The following is a 26287-nucleotide window of genomic DNA, read 5'->3' as shown; positions in this document are numbered from 1 at the left end:
TTCCAAAGAAACAATTGCTTCTAATTTCAAACCAAACAAACGTATAGAATAATTGTTAGTATAAAAGGTTTTAAATTTAGAAAATCAAACTTAACCATAAGTTCTACTTACTTTGTACTGTTCATAAAATATACATATCAAAATTTTGATTAGAAATTCAAATTTAAAGGTTCAAATTCCAAGTTCATGACAAATCATGATTGGACTTGTACTTTAGTCTATTTTAATTAAAACGTTTAGTACTAACAAATCAATAGTTCTATACATTAAGCTTATATGAATTAGAAAAATTTGATTTTAAATGTACAAATTTTCTCTCGTTCGATTTCTAAGGTTTTATTTTTGATTTATCTTTTAAAAGTTTTTACTTTCAACTAGATTTGATTTTAAAGATGTTCAAGTTTTCGTAACCAAAAATCACCGGTTACCTTTTCTTCCCCCTGATTTCTTCAATTTCTTATCCTCAACCATGGGCTCTTCACCCTTTAGGCCTTTAACCAGGGTCTCTTCACCATTTTAATCTATACATCTCTTTTGTTTCTTCATTTGATTTTTTTCCCTAATTTTTTTCGATCTCTGATTTCTTCATCTGATTTCTTCCCTGACCATTTCTTCTCTTTGAAGTTCGAAGAGTATGTTACTCTGACCAATAATTACACAACCTTTTCAGATTAAATCTTATGCACAAAAGACAGAACTACAATAGTGCAAGTCATACATGAACATAACGCATGACAGTTTAAAGCCTTTGATTTCGACGCCAATCTGATTTATAAACGGGGTCATGACTATTAATTACCAGCAATAAAAAACTTACTTGAAGAAATAACAGAATACAGAGACAAGGTTGTGGAATTATTGCAGAGGCGTGGATAACCATTTAGTTCCATTTATTCAGGTATGGTGGAACATGAAACTTATCATTATGCACAATTTTTATAAATATTCCTTTTATATTTTTTATAGCAAATGTGGTAGCTTTTTGTTTGCTAAGAATGGATTCATCTAGTTCTACATGCTAGGAGTAAGGACACCATTTAGTACCGTAATAACGATCATAAAACCACATTAGTGGGTGATGCACTTGATTTGTAGCTTTGATCATCTATCATGTAAATCACAATCAGCTGGAATAATAATGTGATGTCTCTGAAGTTCAATTAGACGCTAACCATTACGTTCATCCCAAGGCTTTACCAACACAAAGGACTTGATGTACTTTATCTTCACTAACTCTCGTATTATGTCACAAACATATTCTTAAAGTTCATCATTATCAAAGGCGATAACCCACTTCACCAATGCGCTCAAAAATCTCGTAGGTGTCTTGTGTGGTTTTTGTGGTAAGGTTGTGGTCCTTTGGTGGCTCGTACATTTCATAGGGTGTTAGAATATGTGCGTCGATGAAAGACTATATGGAGGGGCTGGTTAATCTGGTGTGTTTTTGTTTCGTATGATGTTAGGTGGTTTTTGGTATGGTGGGTGTGTTCGTTAACGACACCCTGATGCTATGTCTCCTGTTTGGTGTTTGCTCCCCTCGGTGTCCTCCCCATGCCCTTACCACTTTTATCTCCATTTGAGGCTGTGCATCCGCATTTGCCGTCTTCTCCAATGACATTCTTGTGTTTGAGGCACTGCCACCTCGTTGTGGGCTTGGTGGCGTTGGCCACCCCCATTGGTGAGGGTCTGACGGTGTTGGCTGACCCCTCTTTGGCTTGTCATGGCTCGAGATGGTTATCGGTTTAACTACTCCTGGTTTGGTTGGTGGCGTAGATTGCAGGGCACGTGCATTTCGGGGGCTGCGACTCCTTGGTGACATTTTTTATGTACTTTATCCTGTCTAGTTCTCTTACTATGTCACAAACATCATCAAACTTCATCATTTTCAATGGCGGTAAGCTACTGAATCAATGCGTTAAAAGAATCTTGTAGGGTCCAATCTTTGGACTAAATTTACCCTTTTTTCCAAATCAAATTACTTTTCTATTCGGGGAAACTCGATGGAACACCTTATCTCCAACTTGAAACTCAATAGGTTTAGGCCACCGACTTGCATAGCAGTTTTTCTAATCAAAGAACTCGCATCTGAACCTTTAATAATACTTAATATACCCTCCTACATGTCAAATATAATCACCACGAAGTCTAAACACTATTCAGTAAGTCAAACTATAAGTCTTGATAATCATCTTAAATTCAACCCTAGGCTTTACTAACACCAATGATATGATGTACTTTATCTTCACTAACTGTCATATCATGTCAATCATATTATCAAAGTATATCATTATCAAAGGCAATACGCTAGTTCATGAATACGCTCAAGAATATCTCATATGGTCCAACAAACCCGGACTAAGTTTACCTTTCTTCTCAAATTTCATTAATCTTCTAGTTGGGGAATCTCGATGGAGCACCTTATCCCCAACTTGAAACTCGATAGGTGTTTGCCACCGTTTTGCATAGCTCTTTTATCTAATCCAAGAACTAATATACCCTCGTTAATATCAACTATAATCACAACCAAGTCTGAACACTATTTAGCAACTTAAACTATAAGCCTTGATAAACATCTTAAATTCATCCCAAGGCTTTTACTAAAACAAATGACTTGATGTACATTCTCTTCACTAACTCTCATATCATGTCACACATATTATCAAAGTTTATCATTATCAAAAGCAATACGCTACTTCACGAATATGCTGAAGAATCTTGTAATGTCTAAAAAACCTCGGACTAAGTTTACCCTTCTTCCCAAATCTCATTACTCTTCTAGTTGGAGAATCTCGAAGGAAAACCATATCCCCAACTTGAAACTCGATAGGTCTATACCTCCAATTTTCATAGTTCTTTTGTCTAATCCAAGAACTCGCATCACAAGCTTTTGTATTACTTAATATACCCTCCTATATGTCAACGATTATCACAACCAAGTCTGAACACTTTTTAGCAACTCAAACTATACGCCTTGATAATTATCTTAAATTCATCCCTAGGCTTTACTAAAACAAATGATTTGATGTACTTCATCTTTACTAACTCTTATATCATGTTACACATATTATCAAAGTTTATAATAATTAAAGGCAATAAACAACTTCACGAATACACTCAAGAATTTCGTATGGTCCAACAAACCTCGGACTAAGTTAACCCTTCTTCCCAAATCTCATTACTCTTCAAGTTGGGGAAACACGAAGGAACACCTTATCCCCAACTTGAAACTCGATAGGTCTATGCCACCGATTTGCATAGCTCTTTTGTCTAATAAAAAAACTCACATCTCAAGCTTTCTTAATACTTATTCTACCTTCCTACATGTCAAATATAATCACCACGAAGTCTGAACACTATTCAGCAAGTCAAACTACAAGTGTTGATAATCATCTTCAATTCAACCCTAGGCTTTAATAACACAAATGACATGATGTACTTTACCTTCACTAACTCTCACAGCATGTCTCTCATATAATCAATGTTTATCATTATCATAGACAATAAGCCCCTTAAAGAATGCGCTCAAGAATCTCGTATGGTCCATCAAACCTCGAACTAAGTTTACCCTTCTTCCAAAATCTCATTACTCTTCAAGTTGCGGAAACACGAAGGAACACCTTAACCCCAACTTGAAACTCGATAGGTCTATGCCACCGATTTGCATAGCTCTTTTGTCTAATCAAAAAACTCACATCTCAAGCTTTCTTAATACTTATTATACCCTCCTATTTGTCAAATACAATCACCACGTACTCTGAACACTATTCAGCAACTCAAACTATAGACCTAGACAAACATCTTAAATTAATCCCAAGGCTTTACTAAAACAAATTACTTGATGTACTTTCTATTCACTATCTTTCTTATCATGTCACACATATTATCAGAGTTTAGCATTATTAAAGGCAATAAGCTACTTCACGAACACGCTCAAAAATCTCGTATGGTCCAACAAACCACTAGCTCTCTTATCATGTCACTCATATTATCAAAGTTTAGCACTATTAAAGGCAATAAGCTATTTCACGAATATGCTCAAGAATCTCATATGGTCCAACAAACCTCGGACTAAGTTTACCCTTCTTCCCAAATCTCATTACTCTTCTACTTGGGAAATCTCGAAGGAACACCTTATCCCCAACTTAAAACTCAATAGGTCTATGCCCCCAATTTGCATAGCTCTTTTGTCTAATCCAAGAAGTCGGATATCAAGCTTTCGTATTACTTAATAAACCGTCCTAAATGTCAACTACAATCACAACCAAGTCTAAACACTATTCAGCAACTCAAACAATATGCCTTGTTAGACATCTTGTAATCATTTAAAGGCTTAACTAAATTAAATGACTTGATGTACTTTCTATTCACTAACACTCTTATCATGAAACACATATTATCAAAGTTTATCATTATTAAAGGCAATAAGCTAGTTCACGAATACACTCAAGAATTTCGTATGGTCCAACAAACCTCGGACTAAATTACCCTTCTTCCAAAATCTCATTACTCTTCAAGTTTGGGAAACACGAAGGAACACCTCATCCCCAACTTGAAACTCGATAGGTCTATGCCACCGATTTGCATAGCTCTTTTCTCTAATCAAAAAACTCACATCTCAAGCTTTCGTAATACTTATATATACCTTCCTACATCTCAAATATAATTACCACGAAGTCTAAACACTATACAACAAGTCAAACTATAAATCTTGATGATCATTTTAGTTTAAACTCGAGGCTTTACTAACACAAATCACTTGATGTACTTTACCTTAACTAACTCTCACAGCATGTCTCACATATAATCAATGTTTGTCATTATCGTAGACAATAAGCCCCTTCAAGAATGTGCTCAAGAATCTTGTACGGTGCAACAAACCTCGGACTAAGTTTACCCTTCTTTCGAAATCTCATTACTCTTCTAGTTGGGGAAACTTGAAGGACCACCTTATCCCCAACTTGAAACTCGATAGATCTATGCCACCGATTTGCATAGCTCTTTTGTCTAATCAAAGAACTCACATCTCAAGCTTTCTTAATACTTATTTTTCCTCAATACATTTTAAATATAATCACCACGAAGTTTGAACACTATTCAGCAAGTCAAACAATAAGTCCTTATAATCATCATAAATTCAACCCTAGGCATTACTAACACAAATGTCTTGATGTACTTAACCTTCACCGACTCTCACAGCATGTCTCTCATATTATCAATGTTTATCATTATCATAGACAATAAGCCCATTCACGAATGCGCTCAATAATCTATTACGGTCCAACAAACCTCGGCCTAAGTTTTCCTTTCTTCCGAAACCTCATTACTCATCAAGTTGGGGAAACACGAAGGAACACCTTATCCCCAACTTGAAACTCAATAGGTCTATGCCACCGATTTGCATAGCTCTTTTATCTGATAAAAAAACTCACATCTCAAGCTTTCGTAATACTTATATATACCCTCCTACATCTCAAATATAATTACCACGAAGTCTAAACACTATTCAACAAGTCACACTATAAGACTTGATGATCATTTTAGATTCAACCCTAGGCTTTACTAACACAAATCACTTGATGTACTTTACCTGAACTAACTCACACAGCATGTCTCTCATATAATCAATGTTTGTTATTATCGTAGACAATAAGCCCGTTCTAAAATGCGCTCAAGAATCTTGTACGGTGCAACAAACCTCGAACTAAGTTTACCCTTCTTTCGAAATCACATTACTCTTCTAGTTGGGGAAACTTGAAGGACCACCTTATCCCCAACTTGAAACTCGATAGATCTATGCCACCGATTTGCATAGCTCTTTTGTCTAATCAAAGAACTCACATCTCAAGCTTTCTTAATACTTATTTGTCCTTACTACAATTCAAATATAATCACCACGAAGTTTGAACACTATTCAGCAAGTCAAACAATAATTCCTTATAATCATCACAAATTCAACCCTAGGCATTACTAATACAAATGTGTTGATGTACTTAACCTTCACTAACTCTCACAGCATGCCTCTCATATTATCAATGTTTATCATTATCATAGACAATAAGCCCATTCACGAATGCGCTCAATAATCTCTTACGGACCAACAAACCTCGGACTAAGTTTTCCTTTCTTCCCAAACCTCATTACTCATCAAGTTGTGGAAACACAAAGGAACAACTTATCCCCAACTTGAAACTCGATAGGTCTATGCCACCGATTTGCATAGCTCTTTTGTCTAATCAAAAAACTCAAATCTCACGCTTTCGTAATACTTATATATACCCTCCTACATCTCAAATATAATTACCACGAAGTCTAAACACCATTCAACAAGTCAAACTATAAGTCTTGATGATCATTTTAGATTCAACCCTAGGCCTTACTAACACAAATCACTTGATGTACTTTACCTTAACTAACTCTCACAGCACGTCTCTCATATAATCAATGTTTGTCATTATCGTAGATAATAAGCCCCTTCTAGAATGCGCTCAAGAATCTTGTACGGTGCAACAAACCTCGGACTAAGTTTACCCTTCTTTCGAAATCTCATTACTCTTCTAGTTGGGGAAACTTGAAGGACCACCTTATCCCCAACTTGAAACTCGATCTATGCCACCGATTTGCGTAGCTGTTTTTTCCAATCAAAGAACACACATCTCAAGCTTTCTTAATACTTATTTTTCCTTACTACATTTCAAATATAATAACCACGAAGTTTGAACACTATTCAGCAAGTCAAACAATAAGTCCTTATAATCATAATAAATTCAACCCTAGGCGTTACTAACACAAATGTCTTGATGTACTTAACCTTCACTAACTCTCACAGCATGTCTCTCATATTATCAATGTTTATCATTATCATAGACAATAAGCCCATTCACGAATGCGCTCAATAATCTCTTACGGTCCAACAAACCTCGGACTAAGTTTTCCTTTCTTCCCAAACCTCATTACTCATCAAGTTGGGGAAACACGAAGGAACACCTTATCCCAAACTTGAAACTCAATAGGTCTATGCCACCGATTTGCATAGCTCTTTTGTCTAATAAAAAAACTCACATCTCAAGCTTTCGTAATACTTATATATACCCTCCTACATCTCAAATATAATTACCACGAAGTTTGAACACTATTCAACAAGTCAAACTATATGTCTTCATGATCCTTTTAGATTCCACCCTAGGCTTTACTAACACAAATCACTTGAGGTACTTTACCTTAACTAACTCTCACAGCATGTTTCTCATATAATCAATGTTTGTCATTAAAGTAGACAATAAGCCCGTTCTAGAATGCGCTCAAGAATCTTGTACGGTGCAACAAACCTCGAACTAAATTTACCCTTCTTTCGAAATCTCATTACTCTTCTAGTTGGGGAAACTTGAAGGACCACCTTATCCCCAACTTGAAACTCGATATATCTATGCCACCGACTTTCATAGCTCTTTTGTCTAATCAAAGAACTCACATCTAAAGCTTTCTTAATACTTATTTTCCCTTAGTACATTTCAAATATAATCACCACGAAGTTTGAACACTATTCAGCAAGTCAAACAATAAGTCCTTATAATCATCATAAATTCAACCCTAGACATTACTAACACAAATGTCTTGATGTACTTAACCTTCACTAACTCTCACAGCATGTCTCTCATATTATCAATGTTTATCATTATCATAGACAATAAGCCCATTCACCAATGCGCTCAATAATCTCTTACGGTACAACAAACCTGGGACTAAGTTTTCCTTTCTTCCCAAACCTCATTACTCATCATGTTGGGGAAACACGAAAGACACCTTATCCCCAACTTGAAACTCGATAAGTCTACGCCATCGTTTTGCATAGCTCTTTTGTCTAATCAAAAAACTCACATCTCAAGCTTTCGTAATACTTATATATAATTACCACCAAGTCTGAACACTATTCAACAAGTCAAACTATAAGTCTTGATTATCATTTTAGATTCAACCCTAGCCTTTACTAACACAAATCACTTGATGTACTTTACCTTAACTAACTCTCACGGCATGTCTCTCATATAATCAATGTTTGTCATTATCGTAGACAATAAGCCCCCTTCAAGAATGCGCTCAAGATTCTTGTACGGTGCAACAAACCTTGGACTAAATTTATCCTTCTTTCGAAATCTCATTACTCTTCTAGTTGGGGAAACTTGAAGGACCACCTTATCCCCAACTTGAAACTCGATAGATCTATGCCACCGATCTGCATAGCACTTTTTTCTAATCAAAGAACTGACATCTCAAGCTTTCTTAATACTTATTTTTCCTTACTACATTTCAAATATAATCACCACGAAGTTGAAACACTATTCGGCAAGTCAAACAATAAGTCCCATCATAAATTCAACCCTAGGCATTACTAACACAAATGTCTTGATGTACTTAAGCTTCACTAACTCTCACAGCATGTCTCTCATATTATCAATGTTTATCATTATCATAGACAATAAGCCCATTCACCAATGCGCTCAATAATATCTTACGGTACAACAAACCTCGGACTAAGTTTTCCTTTCTTCCCAAACCTCATTACTCATCATGTTGGGGAAACACGAAAGAACACCTTATCCCCAACTTGAAACTCGATAAGTCTAGGCCACCGTTTTGCATAGCTCTTTTGTCTAATCAAAAAACTAACATCTCAAGCTTTCGTAATACTTATATATAATTACCACCAAGTCTGAACACTATTCAACAAGTCAAACTATAAGTCTTGATGATCATTTTAGATTCAACCCTAGGCTTTACTAACACAAATCACTTGATGTACTTTACCTTAACTAACTCTCACAACATGCCTCTCATATAATCAATGTTTGATATTATCGTAGACAATAAGCCCCCTTCAAAAATGCGCTCAAGAATCTTGTACGGTGCAACAAACCTCGGACTAAATTTATCCTTCTTTCGAAATCTCATTACTCTTCTAGTTGGGGAAACTTGAAGGACCACCTTATCCCAAACTTGAAACTCGATAGATCTATGCCACCGATTTGCATAGCTCTTTTGTCTAATCAAAGAACTCACATCTCAAGCTTTCTTAATACTTATTTGTCCTTACTACATTTCAAATATAATCGCCACGAAGTTTGAACACTATTCAGCAAGTCAAACAATAAGTCCTTATAATCATCACAAATTCAACCCTAGGCATTACTAACACAAATGTCTTGATGTACTTAACCTTCACTAACTCTCACAGCATGCCTCTCATATTATCAATGTTTATCATTATCATAATTCACGAATGCGCTCAATAATCTCTTACGGTCCACCAAACCTCGGACTAAGTTTTCCTTTCTTCCCAAACCTCATTACTCATCAAGTTGGGGAAACACAAAGGAACACCTGATCCCCAACTTCAAACTCGATAGGTCTATGCCACCGATTTGCATAGCACTTTTATCTAATCAAAAAACTCAAATCTCACGCTTTCGTAATAATTATATATACCCTCCTACATCTCAAATATAATTACCACGAAGTCTAAACACCATTCAACAAGTCAAACTATAAGTCTTGATGATCATTTTAGATTCAACCCTAGGCTTTACTAACACAAATCACTTGATGTACTTTACTTTAACTAACTCTCACAGCACGTGTCTCATATAATCAATGTTTGTCAATATCTTAGATAATAAGCCCCTTCTAGAATGCGCTCAAGAATCTTGTACGGTGCAACAAACCTCGGACTAAGTTTACCTTTCTTTCGAAATCTCATTACTCTTCTAGTTGGGGAAACTTGAAGGACCACCTTATCCCCAACTTGAAACTCGATAGATCTATGCCACCGATTTGCGTAGCTGTTTTTTCTAATCAAAGAACCCACATCTCAAGCTTTCTTAATACTTATTTTTCCTTACTACATTTCAAATATAATCACCGCGAAGTTTGAACACTATTCAGCAAGTCAAAAAATAAGTCCTTATAATCATAATAAATTCGACCCTAGGCATTACTAACACAAATGTCTTGATGTACTTAACCTTCACTAACTCTCACAGCATGTCTCTCATATTATCAATGTTTATCATTATCATAGACAATAAGCCCATTCACGAATGCACTAAATAATCTCTTACGGTCCAACAAACCTCGGACTAAGTTTTCCTTTCTTCCCAAACCTCATTACTCATCAAGTTGGGGAAACACGAAGGAACACCTTATCCCAAACTTGAAACTCGATAGGTCTATGCCATCGATTTGCATAGCGCTTTTGTCTAATCAAAAAACTCACATCTCAAGCTTTCGTAATACTTATATATACCCTCCTACATCTCAAATATAATTACCAAGAAGTTTGAACAGTATTCAACAAGTCAAACTATAAGTCTTGATGATCATTTTAGATTCAACCCTAGGCTTTACTAACTCAAATCACTTGATGTACTTTACCTTAACTAACTCACATAGCATGTCTCTCATATAATCAATGTTTGTCATTATTGTAGACAATAAGCCCGTTCTAGAATGCGCTCAAGAATCTTGTACAGTCCAACAAACCTCGGACTAAGTTTACCCTTCTTTCGAAATCTCATTACTCTTCTAGTTGGGGAAACATGAAGGACCACCTTATCCCCAACTTGAAACTCGATAAATCTATGCCACCGATTTGCATAGCTCTTTTGTCTAATCAAAGAACTCACATCTAAAGCTTTCTTAATACTTATTTTTCCTTAGTACATTTCAAATATAATCACCACGAAGTTTGAACACTATTCAGCAAGTCAAACAATAAGTCCTTATAATCATCATAAATTCAACCCTAGACATTACTAACACAAATGTCTTGATGTACTTAACCTTCACTAACTCTCACAGCATGTCTCTCATATTATCAATGTTTATCATTATCATAGACAATAAGCCCATTCACCAATGCGCTCAATAATCTCTTACGGTACAACAAACCTCGGACTAAGCTTTCCTTTCTTCGCAAACCTCATTACTCATCATGTTGGGGAAACACGAAAGAACACCTTATCCCCAACTTGAAACTCGATAAGTCTACGCCACCGTTTTGCATAGCTCTTTTGTCTAATCAAAAAACTCACATCTCAAGCTTTCGTAATACTTATATATAATTACCACCAAGTCTGAACACTATTCAACAAGTCAAACTATAAGTCTTGATGATCATTTTAGATTCAACCCTAGGCTTTACTAACACAAATCACTTGACGTACTTTACCTTAACTAACTCTCACGGCATGTCTCTCATATAATCAATGTTTGTCATTATCGTAGACAATAAGCCCCCTTCAAGAATGCGCTCAAGAATCTTGTACGGTGCAACAAACCTCGAACTAAGTTTGCCCTTCTTTCGAAATCTCATTACTCTTCTAGTTGGGGAAACTTGAAGGACCACCTTATCCCCAACTTGAAACTCGATAGATCTATGCCACCGATTTGCATAGCTCTTTTGTCTAATCATAGAACTGAAATCTCAAGCTTTCTTAATACTTATTTTTCCTCACTACATTTCAAATATAATCACCACGAAGTTTGAACACTATTCAGCAAGTCAAACAATAAGTCCTTATAATCATCATATATTCAACCCTAGGCATTACTAACACAAATGTCTTGATGTACTTAAGCTTCACTAACTCTCACAGCATGTCTCTCATATTATCAATGTTTATCATTATCATAGACAATAAGCCCATTCACCAATGCGCTCAATAATCTCTTACGGTACAACAAACCTCGGACTAAGCTTTCCTTTCTTCCCAAACCTCATTACTCATCATGTTGGGGAAACACGAAAGAACACCTTATCCCCAACTTGAAACTCGATAAGTCTACGCCACCGTTTTGCATAGCTCTTTTGTCTAATCAAAAAACTCACATCTCAAGCTTTCGTAATACTTATATATAATTACCACCAAGTCTGAACACTATTCAACAAGTCAAACTATAAGTCTTGATGATCATTTTAGATTCAACCCTAGGCTTTACTAACACAAATCACTTGATGTACTTTACCTTAACTAACTCTCACGGCATGTCTCTCATATAATCAATGTTTGTCATTATCGTAGACAATAAGCCCCCTTCAAGAATGCGCTCAAGAATCTTGTACGGTGCAACAAACCTCAAACTAAGTTTACCCTTCTTTCGAAATCTCATTACTCTTCTAGTTGGGGAAACTTGAAGGACCACCTTATCCCCAACTTGAAACTCGATAGATCTATGCCACCGATTTGCATAGCTCTTTTGTCTAATCAAAGAACTGAAATCTCAAGCTTTCTTAATACTTATTTTTCCTCACTACATTTCAAATATAATCACCACGAAGTTTGAACACTATTCAGCAAGTCAAACAATAAGTCCTTATAATCATCATAAATTCAACCCTAGGCATTACTAACACAAATGCCTTTATGTACTTAAGCTTCACTAACTCTCACAGCATGTCTCTCATATTATCAATGTTTATCATTATCATAGACAATAAGCCCATTCACCAATGCGCTCAATAATCTCTTACGGTACAACAAACCTCGGACTAAGCTTTCCTTTCATCCCAAACCTCATTACTCATCATGTTGGGGAAACACGAAAGAACACCTTATCCCCAACTTGAAACTCGATAAGTCTACGCCACCGTTTTGCATAGCTCTTTTGTCTAATCAAAAAACTCACATCTCAAGCTTTCGTAATACTTATATATAATTACCACCAAGTCTGAACACTATTCAACAAGTCAAACTATAAGTCTTGATGATCATTTTAGATTCAACCTTAGGCTTTACTAACACAAATCACTTGATGTACTTTACCTTAACTAACTCTCACGGCATGTCTCTCATATAATCAATGTTTGTCATTATCGTAGACAATAAGCCCCCTTCAAGAATGCGCTCAAGAATCTTGTACGGTGCAACAAACCTCGAACTAAGTTTACCCTTCTTTCGAAATCTCATTACTCTTCTAGTTGGGGAAACTTGAAGGACCACCTTATCCCCAACTTGAAACTCGATAGATCTATGCCACCGATTTGCATAGCTCTTTTGTCTAATCAAAGAACTGAAATCTCAAGCTTTCTTAATACTTATTTTTCCTCACTACATTTCAAATATAATCACCACGAAGTTTGAACACTATTCAGCAAGTCAAACAATAAGTCCTTATAATCATCATAAATTCAACCCTAGGCATTACTAACACAAATGTCTTTATGTACTTAACCTTCACTAACTCTCACAGCATGTCTCTCATATTATTAATGTTTATCATTATCATAGACAATAAGCCCATTCACGAATGCGCTCAATAATCTCTTACGGTCCAACAAACCTCGGACTAAGTTTTCCTTTCTTCCAAAACCTCATTACTCATCAAGATGGTGAAACACGAAGGAACACCTTATGCCCAACTTAAAACTTGATAGGTCTATGCCCCCAATTTGTATAGCTCTTTTGTCTAATCCAGGAACTCGGATCTCAAGCTTTTGTATTACTTAATAAACCGTCTTAAATGTCAACTACAATCACAACCAAGTCTAAACACTATTCTACATGTCAAACTATAAGTCTTGATATATCTTAAATTCATGTCTAGGCCTTACTAACACAAATGACATGATGTACCTTATCTTCACTTACTCACATGTCATGTCACACATATTATCAAAGTTTATAATTATCAATGGCAATAAGCCCCTTACGAATGCACTTAAGAATCTCTTATGGTCCAAAAAACCTCGGACTAAGTTTATCTTTCTTCCTAAATCTCATTACTTTTCCTTATCTCTAACATGAAACTCGATATGTCTATGCCACCGATTTGCATAGCTCTTTTGTCTTATCATAGAACTTACATCTCAACCTTTCTTAATACTTAATATACCCTCCTACATGTCAAATATAAACACAACCTAGTCTAAACACTATTCAGCATGTCAATCTATAAGTCTTGATAATTATCTTAAATTTATCTCTAGGCCTTACTAACACAAATGACATGATGTACCTTCTCTTCACTTACTCACATGTCATGTCACACATATTATCAAAGTTTATCATTATCAAAGACAATAAGCCCCGTTACGAATGCGTTTAAGAATCTTGTATGGTCCAACAAATCTCGGACTAAGTTTACCTTTGTTCCCAAATCTTTTTACTCTTATCCCCAACATGAAACTCGATAAGTTTATGCCACCGATTTGCATAGCTCTTTTGTCTAATCCAAGAACTCGCATCTCAAGCTCTCGTATTACTTAATATACCCTCCTAAATGTCAACTATAATAACAACCAAATCTTAACACTATTCAGCAACTCAAACTATAAGCCTTGATAATCATCTTAAATTCATCCCTAGGTGTTACTAACACAAATGACATTATATACTTTACCTTCACTAACTCTCATATCATTTCACACATATTATCAAAGGTTATCATTATCAAAGATAATAAGCTACTTCACGAATGCGCACAAGAATCTCGTATGGTCCAACAAACCTCAGTTTAAGTTTACCCTTCTTCTCAAATCTCATTACTCTTCTAGTTGGGAAAACTCGAAGAAACACCTTATCCCAACTTGAAACTCGATAGGTTTATGCCAACGATTTGCGCTCTTTTGTCTAATCACAGAACTCACATCTCAAGTTTTCTTAATACTTATTATACTCTCCTACATGTCAAATATAATCACAACCAAGTCTGAACACTATTGAGCAAGTCAAACTTTAAGTCTCTAAAATCTTAAATTCATCCCTAGGCTGTACTAACACAAATATCTTCATGTGCTTTACCTTCACTAACACAAATGGTCCTACAAACCTCAGACTAAGTTTACCCTTCTTCCCAAATCTCTTTACTCTTCTAGTTGGGGAAACTTGAAGGACCACCTTATCTCGAACATGGAACTCGATAGGTCTATGCCACCGTTTGCATAGCTCTTTTGTCTAATCAAAGAACTCACGTCTCAAGCTTTCTTAATACTTAATTATCCCTCCTACATGTCATTTATAATTACAACGAAGTCTGAACACTATTCACGAACTCAGACAATAAGCCTTGATAATCATCTTAAAAGCATCCCTAGGCTTTGCTAACACAATTGACTTGATGTACTTTATTTTCACTAACTCGCATATCATGTCACACATAATGTCGAAGTTTATCATTATCAAAGTCAATAAGCCACTTCACGAATGTGCTAAAGAATCTCTTATGGTCCGATAAACCTCAGACTATGTTTACCCTTCTTCCCATCTCATTACTCTTCTAGTTGATAAAACTCGACGGAACACCTTATCCCAACTTCAAATTCGATAGGTCTAAGCCACCGATTTGCATAGCCCTTTTTCTAATCCAAGAACTCGCATTTCTAGCTTTCGTAATACTTAATATACCCTCATAAATGTCAACTATAATGACAACCAAGTCTGAACACTATTCTGCAACTCAAACTATAAGCTGATAATCATCTTAATTTTATCCCTAGGCTTTACTAACACAAATGACTTGATGTACTTTATCTTCACTAACTCTCATATGATGTAACACATTATCAAACTTTATCAATATCAAGGAAATAAGCGACTTCACGAATACGCTCAAGAATCTCGTGTGGCCCAACAAACGTCGGACTAATTTTACCCTTCTTCCCGAATCTCTTTAGTCTTCTAGTTGGGGAAACTCGAAGGAACACATTATCCTGAACATAAAACTTGATAGGTTTATGCCACCTATTTGCATAGCTTCTTTCGTATAATCAAAGAACTCGCCCTCCTACATGTCAAGTATAATCATAACCAACTCTAAACACTATTCAGCAACTCACAATAAACTTTGATATTCATCGTAAAAATCATCCCTAGGCTTTACTAACACAAATGACTTGATGTACTTTATCTTCACTAACTCTCATATCATGTAACACATTATCAAAGTTTATCAATATCAAAGGCAATAAGCTGCTTCACAAATACGGTCAAGAATCTTGTATGGCCCAACAAACCTCGGACTAATTTTACCTGTCTTCCCGAATCTCTTTACTCTTCTAGTTGGGGAAACTCAAAGGAATACATTATCCTGAACATAAAACTCGATAGGTCTATGCCACCTATTTGCATTGCTCTTTTTTCTAATCAAAGAACTCGCCCTCCTACATGTTGACTATAATCATAACCAAGTCTGAACACTATTCAGCAACTCAAACTATAAGCTTTTATAATCATCTTAAAAATCATCCCTAGGCATTACTAACACAAATGACTTGATGTACTTTACCTTCACTAACTCTCATATCATGTCACACATATTATCAAAGTTTATCATTATCAATGACAATAAGCTACTTCACGAATGCGCTCAAGAATCTCGTATGGTCCAACAAACCTCGAACTAAGCTTACCCTTCTTCCTAAATCTCTTTAATCTTCTAGTTGGGGAAACTCGAAAGAACACATTATCCCAATCATGGAACTCATAACCAACTCTGAACACTATTCAGCAACTCACAATAAACTTTGATATTCATCGTAAAAATCATCCCTAGGCTTTACTAACACAAATGACTTGATGTACTTTATCTTCACTAACTCTCATATCATGTAACACATTATCAAAGTTTATCAATATCAAAGGCAATAAGCTGCTTCACAAATACGGTCAAGAATCTTGTATGGCCCAACAAACCTCGGACTAATTTTACCCGTCTTCCCGAATCTCTTTACTCTTCTAGTTGGGGAAACTCAAAGGAATACATTATCCTGAACATAAAACTCGATAGGTCTATGCCACCTATTTGCATTGCTCTTTTTTCTAATCAAAGAACTCGCCCTCCTACATGTTGACTATAATCATAACCAAGTCTGAACACTATTCAGCAACTCAAACTATAAGCTTTTATAATCATCTTAAAAATCATCCCTAGGCATTACTAACACAAATGACTTGATGTACTTTACCTTCACTAACTCTCATATCATGTCACACATATTATCAAAGTTTATCATTATCAATGACAATAAGCTACTTCACGAATGCGCTCAAGAATCTCGTATGGTCCAACAAACCTTGGACTAAGCTTACCCTCCTTCCTAAATCTCTTTAATCTTCTAGTTGGGGAAACTCGAAAGAACACATTATCCCAATCATGGAACTCAATAGGTATATGCCACCGATTTGCATAGCTCTTTTGTCTAATCAAAGAACTCGTCCTCCTACATGTCAACTATAATTATAATCAAGTCTGAACACTATTTAGCAATTCAAACTATAAGCCTTGATAATCATCTTAAATTCATCATTAGGCTTTACTAAAACAATGACTTGTTGTACTTTACCTTCACTAACTCTCATATCATGTCACACATATTATCGAAGTTTATCATTATCAAACACAATAAGCTACTTCACGAATGCGCTCAAGAATCTCGTATGGTCCAACAAACCTAGGACTAAGTTTACCCTTCTTTCCAAATCTCATTACTATTCTAGTTGGAGAAACTTGAAAGAACACCTTGTCCCCAACTTTAAACTCGATAGGTCTATGCCACTGATTTGCATAGCTCTTTTATCTAATCAAAGAACTAACATCTCAAGTTTTCTTAATACTTATTATAGCCTCCTACATGTCAACTATAATCACAACGAAGTCTGAATACTCTTCAGCAAGTCAAACTATAAGTCTTTATAATCATCTTAAATTCATCCCTAGCCTTTACCAACACAAATGTCATGATGTACTTTATCTTCACTAACTTTCATATCATGTCACACATACTTTCAAAGTTTATCTTTAGAAAAGGCAATAAGCTATGAATACGCTCAAGAATCTCGTATGGTCCAACAAACCTTGGACTAAGTTTACCCTTCTTCCCAAATCTATTTACTCTTCTAGTTGGGGAAACTCGAAGGAACATATTATCACGAACATGGAACTCGATAGGTCTATCCCACTGTTTGCATAGCTCTTTTGTCTAATCAAAGTACTCGCCCTTATCCCTAGCTTGAAACTCGATAGGTCTATGCCATTGTTTTGCATAGCTCTTTAATCTAATCAAAGAACTCGCATATGAAACTTTCATAATACTTAATATACCCTCCTAAATGTCAACTATAATTACAACCAAGTCTGAACACTATTCAACAACTCAAACTATAAGCCTTGATAATCATCTTAAATTCATCCCTAGGCTTTACTAACACAAATGACCTAATGTACTTTATCTTCACTATCTCTCATATCATGTCCCACATATTATCAAAGTTTATTATTATCAAAGACAATAAGCTATTTCACGAATGCGCTTAGGAATCTCGTATGGTCCAAAAAAACCTCGGACTAAGTTTACATTTCTTCACAAATCTCATTGTTCTAGTTGGGGAAACTCGAAGGAATACCTTATCCCCAACTTGAAACTCGATAGGTCTATGCCACTGATTTGCATAGCTCTTTTGTCTAATCAAAGAACTCACATCTCAAGCTTTCTTATTACTTATAATATACTCCTACATGTCAAATATAATCACAAGTCTGAACACTATTTAGCAAGTCAAACTATAAGTGTTGATAATCATCTAAACTTCATCCCTAGGCTTTACTAACACAAATGATTTGACGTACTTTTTTTTCACTAACTCTCATATTATGTCACAAATATTATCAATGTTTATCATTATCAAAGGCAATAAGCTATTTCACGAATGCGCTCAAGAATCCCGTATGATCGAGGTTTTAGGTTTGCTTGGGCGAGTATTTTTTCAAGTTTTGAAGTTTGTCTTGAAAACATATGCGGATGGGTGGGTGTCTTTTGTGTGGTTTATGTGGTAAGGTGGTGGTGCTTTGGTGGCTGGGTACATTTCATAGGGTGTTAGAATATGTGTGTCGTTTTAAGATTCTATGGAGAGGCTTGTTTTATCCGATGTGTTTTTGTTTCGAAGATGCTAGGTGGTTTTAGGTATGGTAGGTGAGTTCGCTGACAACGCCCCTGATGCTATGAGTCTTGTTTGGTCTTTGCTCCTCCCTGTGACCTTTCCATTCACTAACTCATATAATGTCACAAATATCATCAAAGTTCATCATTATCAAAGACAATAAGCTACTTGACGAATGAGCTCAAGAATCTCATATGGTCCAACAAACATCGGACTAAGTTTACCCTTCTTCCCAAATTTCATTACTATTCTAGTTGGGGAAACTCGAAGGAACACCTTATCCCTAACTTGAAACTCGATAGTTCTATGCCATTGATTTCCATATCTCTATTTTCTATTCAAAGAACTCGGATCTCAAACTTTTATAATTGTATTTTTGTTGTTGAACTACTATTATTATGCAATAATATGTAACTAGCTATTATAATAGCAATATTTGTGATTCTTCTAGTGTATAATTAATTATTTTATTAGTTATATAACGGTATTTTAATGTGGCGGCAACTGTCAAACAGGTTATATCACAGGTGTTACATAACGTAACAGGGGAGTTTTTATTCCATGCTCATATTAGATGGAAAAGAGAAACCAAGCCTACATATCCCTGAAAGAGAGAAACAAACTATGTAAAAGGCAGCAAAGAGAAAACTGAGCCATCTTTCATAACAATTGATCTCTAGTTCGTCGTAAGAGCAAATGATAAAGGATACTCAAAGTCACAATATTAAGCCTAGACGAAGCGTCGATCTCAAACTTGGATTCAAACTTAAAAAATATTTCTCTAAGTAATATAAAAATAAGGAAATATAAACCTTGGGCACATAAGCATCTCATTCTATACATGATTAAGCAAACTCAAAATTGACAATTCTGGCTTAGTCAAGCAAAAAGTGGAGCTTGTAGTTGACAAGGCTTGTTTACAACCCGAGTTGTGCAAGTAGTTAAATTAATTTGTATCAAAATCAAAAACTCTTAGAATACCTTCTCTTTCAGGTGGCAAGACGAACCATAAGCTTCAAGATGTTGGCAGGTGAGATAGCTACACATATGGAATTAGATCCCCTATAATACCTCCTCATATGGTCCAAATTTATTTGAAACAGTTACTAGTTGAGACAACGAACCTTTGCATCCTTGACAAACATACAAACTTTCACCCCTAATACAAGAAATTATCATTATTTTTGAATAAAGTACTACAAATGTGTATTTGAAATAAATGCTAACTGCAAATATGAGGTAGCAGAACAAATTTCGTTTGAACGTAGATAATAATTAGCTTACGACATTAGCCCATATCAAACTCCATACCAACGTGCCACGACAACTTTTAACGGAAAACAAAAACTATTTTTAACAATTTGAAATTGCTCCTTCCACACAAATTTACAGTGTTTTTTTCAAATATTTTTTCAGGTATTACTATTAGTAAACAACCAAAGACATTGACGGCATACGTGACAAGGATGAGGAGTATTGGAGTGATACAAAAAAGGATTAAACTCACAAACCACCCTTTTTAGAAAATCTAAATCGAAATTCTCGTAATGGTTAGTGTTTAATTGAATTTTAGAGACATCACTACATTATTATTGCAATATAAATGGTTTTTTAAGCTTGTAATTTTACATAATAGATGATCAGAGGTGCAAACTAAGGGCGTATTTGGTTCTCAGGAATTAACAAAGGGAAAGGTAATAAATACCCATGTTTCCCTTAGTTGTCATTTGTTTTTTCAATTTGACATTTCCCTTTCCCTACTTTTCTTTTTTCAGTTCCCCAAAACAGCTGTTTTACAATTCCCCCCACCCCCCTTGGGATTACAATTCTTCTATTTCCCTCTTTACCACATATTCACTCAGCTACCCACTTCTCTCTCTTCACTTTCAGTTGTACTCTGAAACCTAGCCTTAGGGTTCATCTCTTTGATCAGATCTCCAGTGATTTTCCGGTAAGATCTTCCTGAATTTCTCCCTTTCATCATCTTCTTTGCTTATTTTTCTCCATTTTCATGTGGTTCTTTTATCTAATGGCCTTTTTTTAACATACTTGTTGTCTTTTTTGATGGTCGAATATCATATTCTCGGACGACATTTTCTAGTTTGATTTGCAACTCTCTAGGTATATCTACTTTTTCTTCATAGTTCATAATTTCGATTTTAATTTCCAGATTTTGTGGGCATTTAGATATTTTTTTTGTATCTTCTTCTTTTTTCCCAATTTCCTCTTAATTTTTTGAATGTATTGTGTCACTGTTTGAAATTGATTTGAATTTAAAATTTTCAATTTTTTTTTTAAAAATCCTCTAATTTGCCAATTATTTATTGTACTCCATATTATGTTGTGGGAATTTTGTAGTATACGTTGTTTTTGATTTTTTTGTTAAAAAAATTCAAATGTATGTTTTCTCAATTTGTTACTACTGCTTGTATTTGGTGTTTATCAACAACTTTATTTGTAGCTTCTTTCTACTGCTTCTTTGTTAATTTCATTTCATTGTTTTGGCCATGTTTAGTGCTATTTTAATTTACTTCTAATATGTTGTTATTCATTCCAAGTGTTATTGATTGACAGGTTGTTATGACTATGTCTAATATGTGCTATAAATATGTACAGAAATGGCTCGTATTGGTCGTACTTTGAGGAGAAGAGATTTAAAGTTATTTCAATTTTTAATAGGCATGATTATTGTGGTTAATTTGGTCTATTTGATGTGGTATTCCATGAGTAATACATTGAACAACTCAAGTCTTTTGGAAAGAAACAAAAGGAGTCGAAGAAAACTGAGAATGATTAATTTAAATCGAATAATAAGTTATAGTGATGTTTTGTGTAGAAGCCATCTTCGTATGAATCGAGTTGCTTTTAGTAAACTTTGTGAGTTGGTTAGAGATATTGGAGGCTTGAGTGACACTAGAAATATGACTGTGGAGGAGATTGTTGCAATATTCCTATACACAATATCTCACCATAAGAAAAATAGATGCGTTAGTTCTTACTTTTACAGAAGTGGAGAAACCGTTAGTAGACAATTTCATTTGTGTTTAACGGCCATTCTAAAGTTACATGATGTGTTACTTAAGAAACCTTCTCCAATAACTGAAGATTGCGAAGACGATAAGTGGAAGTATTTCAAGGTAACATACATACAATTTAGTTTAAAGATATAGTGTCATTGAGGAAACTAATTTATGTTGTTGTTGTAGAATTGTTTAGGTGCACTTGATGGCACGATGATTAATGTGACAGTACCTAGTGAGGATCGATCAAAATATCGAACTCGAAAAGGTAGCCTTGCCATGAATGTTTTAGGAGTGTGTTCACCTGAGTTAGAATTTATATATGTACTACCTGGTTGGGAGGGTTCAGCGCATGATGGTCGAGTACTTCGAGATGCTATTTCTAGGCCTAATGGGTTAAAAGTGCCAAGAGGTAACTGATTAAAACTGTTTTTTTCCACGGAATACTTCAAAATCTAAAATTTTAAGTGTGTGATATAAACTTATTTTCATGTTTCAAAGGTTGTTAATATTTATGTGATGGTGGATATACTAATGGAGAAAGATTTCTTACACCATATAGAAGACAACTTTATCACCTTAGAGAATGGAGGAACGGAAACCGACAACCACGAAGTGCAGAAGAGTACTTCAACTTAAGACACGCAAGTGCTAGAAATGTGATTGAAAGGTGATTTGGATTATTGAAAGGGAGATGGGGTATTCTTAGGAGTCCATCATGGTTTAGTTTGCAAACTCAAGGCCGAATTGTCCTAGCTTGCTGTTTACTTCATAATTTAATTAAAAAATATATGCCACCAGGATCGATTTATGAAGATATTTCGGATGATGATGAAGAGCTTGATGTTAGTGAAGATGATGATGACTTAGGAGTTGAGTACATAACTTCCATTAATGTTTCTGATCCATGGACAAATTTCAGAAATGGAATGGCTCAAACTATGTTCAACAATTGGCGAGCTCGACGACAACGAGATAATCAATAATATGTGACTTTGATGTTTGTATTGTTGTAGATGCAATAGTTCCTTCCATGTTTTAGTTGCTGTATTTTTTTAATGTTTGTACTACTGTGTTACAAATGAACCAAGATGTAGACATGAATTCTCATATTAATATGTTATGCTGACATTAATTATGTTTTTTTTTTCTAACGTCTTTTTTATATTTTATTGAAATTGAGCATTATAATAAGATGGAGGAAAGTAGTGGTAGTGCTGGAGTTACTACTGGCAACAACATGGGTGGACGAGGTAGGCATAAAAGATTTTGGAGTGGTGAGGAGGACAAAGCTCTAGTTCAAGCACTTCATGAGTTATCTGTTGATCCACATTGGAAATGTGAAAACGGGTTTAGAAATGGTTACATGGTTCGCTTGGAAGAGTTGATTGGAAAAGCAATGTCGGGTTGTGGGCTTAAAGCTTCACCTCACATTGATTCCAGGCTCAAGACTCTTGTGGGAAAATTTAGGGCAATTCTTTTGATGTTGAGTACAAGTGGCTTCAAATGGGATGATGAGAGGCACATAATATATGTTGAGCGATCTGTGTATGATAACTTCTGCAAGGTAAATTTTTTCCCCTCACTTATTCTGTTTTTTCCCAGCACTATGTAGTGACTTTTCTTGGTATTTTTTTTAATTTCAGACTCACCCTTCTTGCAAGAACTTGTATGGCGTAGCTTTCCCTCATCTAAATGTCATGATGGAGATATATGGCAAGGATTACGCAACTGGGAAGCCTGCTGAGGGTTTTCAGGAAGCTGTATTAACATAGAAAAAGAGGACAGTGCTAACGTGAAAGTTGATATTGACTCCGAGGAAGATGATGTAGGTCCGACACAAACAATTGAATCTGCCCCTCCATCTAAGAAGCTCAAAAGGGAGAAAACTAAAAAGAAGGGTGCTGCAAAGTCGGGTGAGAATGATCCAAAGGCATGCTTGCAACTTTTCATGAAAGAGATGAACAATCATCTTTCTACCATGGCTAATGTTTGGGTTCGTGCTGATGATCGTGAGCAAGAGATGACCGATAAGAACAACAAAGTGTTAGGTGAACTACTTCAATTGGATGGCATATTACCTACCCAAGCTTTGGAGGCAGCCAACATCCTCATTGCTCAACCGCACAAGTTGAATGTCTTCTTCAATTGCCTTCCGGCCTTGAAGAATGAGTATGTTCAAGGTCTTCTGACTTCAACTAATATGGGTAGTTCAGGTTAAGTGTCCTAGCTTTGTAATATTTTGGGTTAGTTGACATTATGACAATGGGTTAGTTGGCATGGGTATATATTATGGGTAAGTTGACTTGGATTTTTTTGGGTTCATGTCTAGAAATGGAGGTTAAATTGACTTGGTTTTTTTGGGTTCATGTCTAGAAATGCTAGATTGCAAGCAACCTATGTAATTTTTTGGGTTTAGGTTGCTACTTTGTACGGAGTACATAATATTATGTAAGACTATATTTTGGATGAATGTAAGCTTGACTAAACATTATGTAAGACCATGTTTTCGACAAGTATTTCTATTATGACAAATATTATGGCTCAAATTTGTGTGTTGAAATTTATCTTTGCTTTGAATCAATAGTGGCATGTGTAATACAAATTATACGAAGTATATGTTAGGATGAAAGGAAAAGGCTGGAAAAAAATATGATTCCTTGTTTTGAACCAAACAACAACAAACGGAATCATAGTTAATTCAATTCTCTTTCTGACACGGACCGGGAATCCTGTGTTTTTCCTTTCCTTTCTCCTAGTTTCCCTTTGTTGTTTCTATTCCGTTTTCCTTGCTTGAACCAAACGCCCCCTAAGGTAATAAGAAACCCTAGCATGCACTACTAGATGAATCATGAATCCATTCCTAGTAAGCACAAAACCATACATTTGCTATAAAAAATATAAAAGGAATATTTAAAAAAAGTGCAACATATCAGTTTCATGTTCTACGGGACCTGAATGAATCCAACTAACCAGTTATCCACACCTCTGCAATAATTCCACAATATTTCACAACACATCATGCAATTTTATTCTATTCGTATAAAATTTTAAAACATTTTCAACCAATACGATATTTTAAATATGTTTATGCTAATTAGGCGACAAAATATATATAATTTTCGAACATCAAAGTTCTTAAAATATTAAACACAATTACAACGATAAAATCTCAAACTACATAAATCGCGTCTGCAAAAAGATTAGCGTTGTAATAGTTTCACACTGTCGTTGTCGCACTCTTCACTTCTTTTTAGTGAAAATTCCCGTACCTCTGAAAAAATCCCATAAACTAATATAAACATGGAACAACCAAAATATTGCTAGAAATATGAAAAAAAAAAAAAAAAAAAAAAAGATTTGGAGTGGGAAAAAAAATAACAATATAAAGTCAGGGAAAAGTCCAACAAGTAACTCGGAATTAACAGCAAAAATAATGATACAATATGAACATGGAACAATTAAAGCCTTAAAAGAATTAATAACAAAAAGAAACACAGTTACCTAATTAACAAAGGATAAAGATTAAAGATTGAAGATTGAAGATTGAAGATTGATAAATGAGAGAAAACACTTACCAGATCTGGCGAGTGGACTGGTAGCCCTAGAGGAAGAGACATTGAGGAAGAGCCGTAGAGGAAGAACCGAAGAAGTGAAGAACAGCGGAGGCATACATGTTAGATTTTTTAGATTTTGTTGCAGGTTTTGGAAAATACGGAGTATATACGTAATTATGAAGAAAATACATTAGGCCATTAGCTGTACAACACTTGTGAAGTAATTTTTGTAAAACTTGCCGTGCACGGTGAAACAGGAGGACATGTTTATTTTTTTAGAATTAGCTTTTTTTAATACTTCATTAAATTACTGCCATAGGGTTTACGGGTCCAACTTGGGTCGGATCTGGTCCTAAAATATTGACCCAGACCCGAACCCTAAAATTATAGTTCTAGGTTCGACCCTATTTTTCAGGGTCCAAAAAATGGTGGATTTAGACCTTTAAATTAGGGCCGGTCAGGTCTAGACCTTTAGGGTCCAAGATCGATGTCCATTCCTAATACCATGTCTATATGAATGATGTTTTTTTTCCCAGAGTAAAAGTGTCATTGACATCGGCCATTGATTGTTTAATTTCTATAAAGTGCAACCTTGAACTCTGAAATCAAAAAAGGTAGTGAAAAATAGTACATAAACAATTATCAAAAATAAAACACAACAAACCCCAATTTCCATTACACTAAAATACCAAGTGCCACCAAAGTGGCTATTGAACAGCGGGCTGGAAAAAGCCCGAGTAATAAGGAAAGAAATTCATCTAAATCATATTTATGATAACGTGAA

The 26287-nt window shown here is 35.3% G+C and overlaps 1 long non-coding RNA gene across 1 annotated transcript; it reads right to left on the bottom strand.

Annotated features, from left to right (window-relative positions):
- Positions 1–180: 180 nt before the first annotated feature.
- Positions 181–26287, bottom strand: LOC130813832 (uncharacterized). The gene is made up of 3 exons (XR_009042237.1): positions 25525–26287; positions 19908–20085; positions 181–642 (listed from the first exon to the last, which is right to left on the bottom strand). It is a non-coding gene; the product is annotated as an uncharacterized LOC130813832 (long non-coding RNA).

This window comes from Amaranthus tricolor, chromosome 5 (genome assembly GCF_026212465.1).
Source record: "Amaranthus tricolor cultivar Red isolate AtriRed21 chromosome 5, ASM2621246v1, whole genome shotgun sequence".
Classification (NCBI taxonomy): domain Eukaryota; kingdom Viridiplantae; phylum Streptophyta; class Magnoliopsida; order Caryophyllales; family Amaranthaceae; genus Amaranthus; species Amaranthus tricolor.
This window is presented reverse-complemented; position numbering and strand designations above follow the sequence as displayed.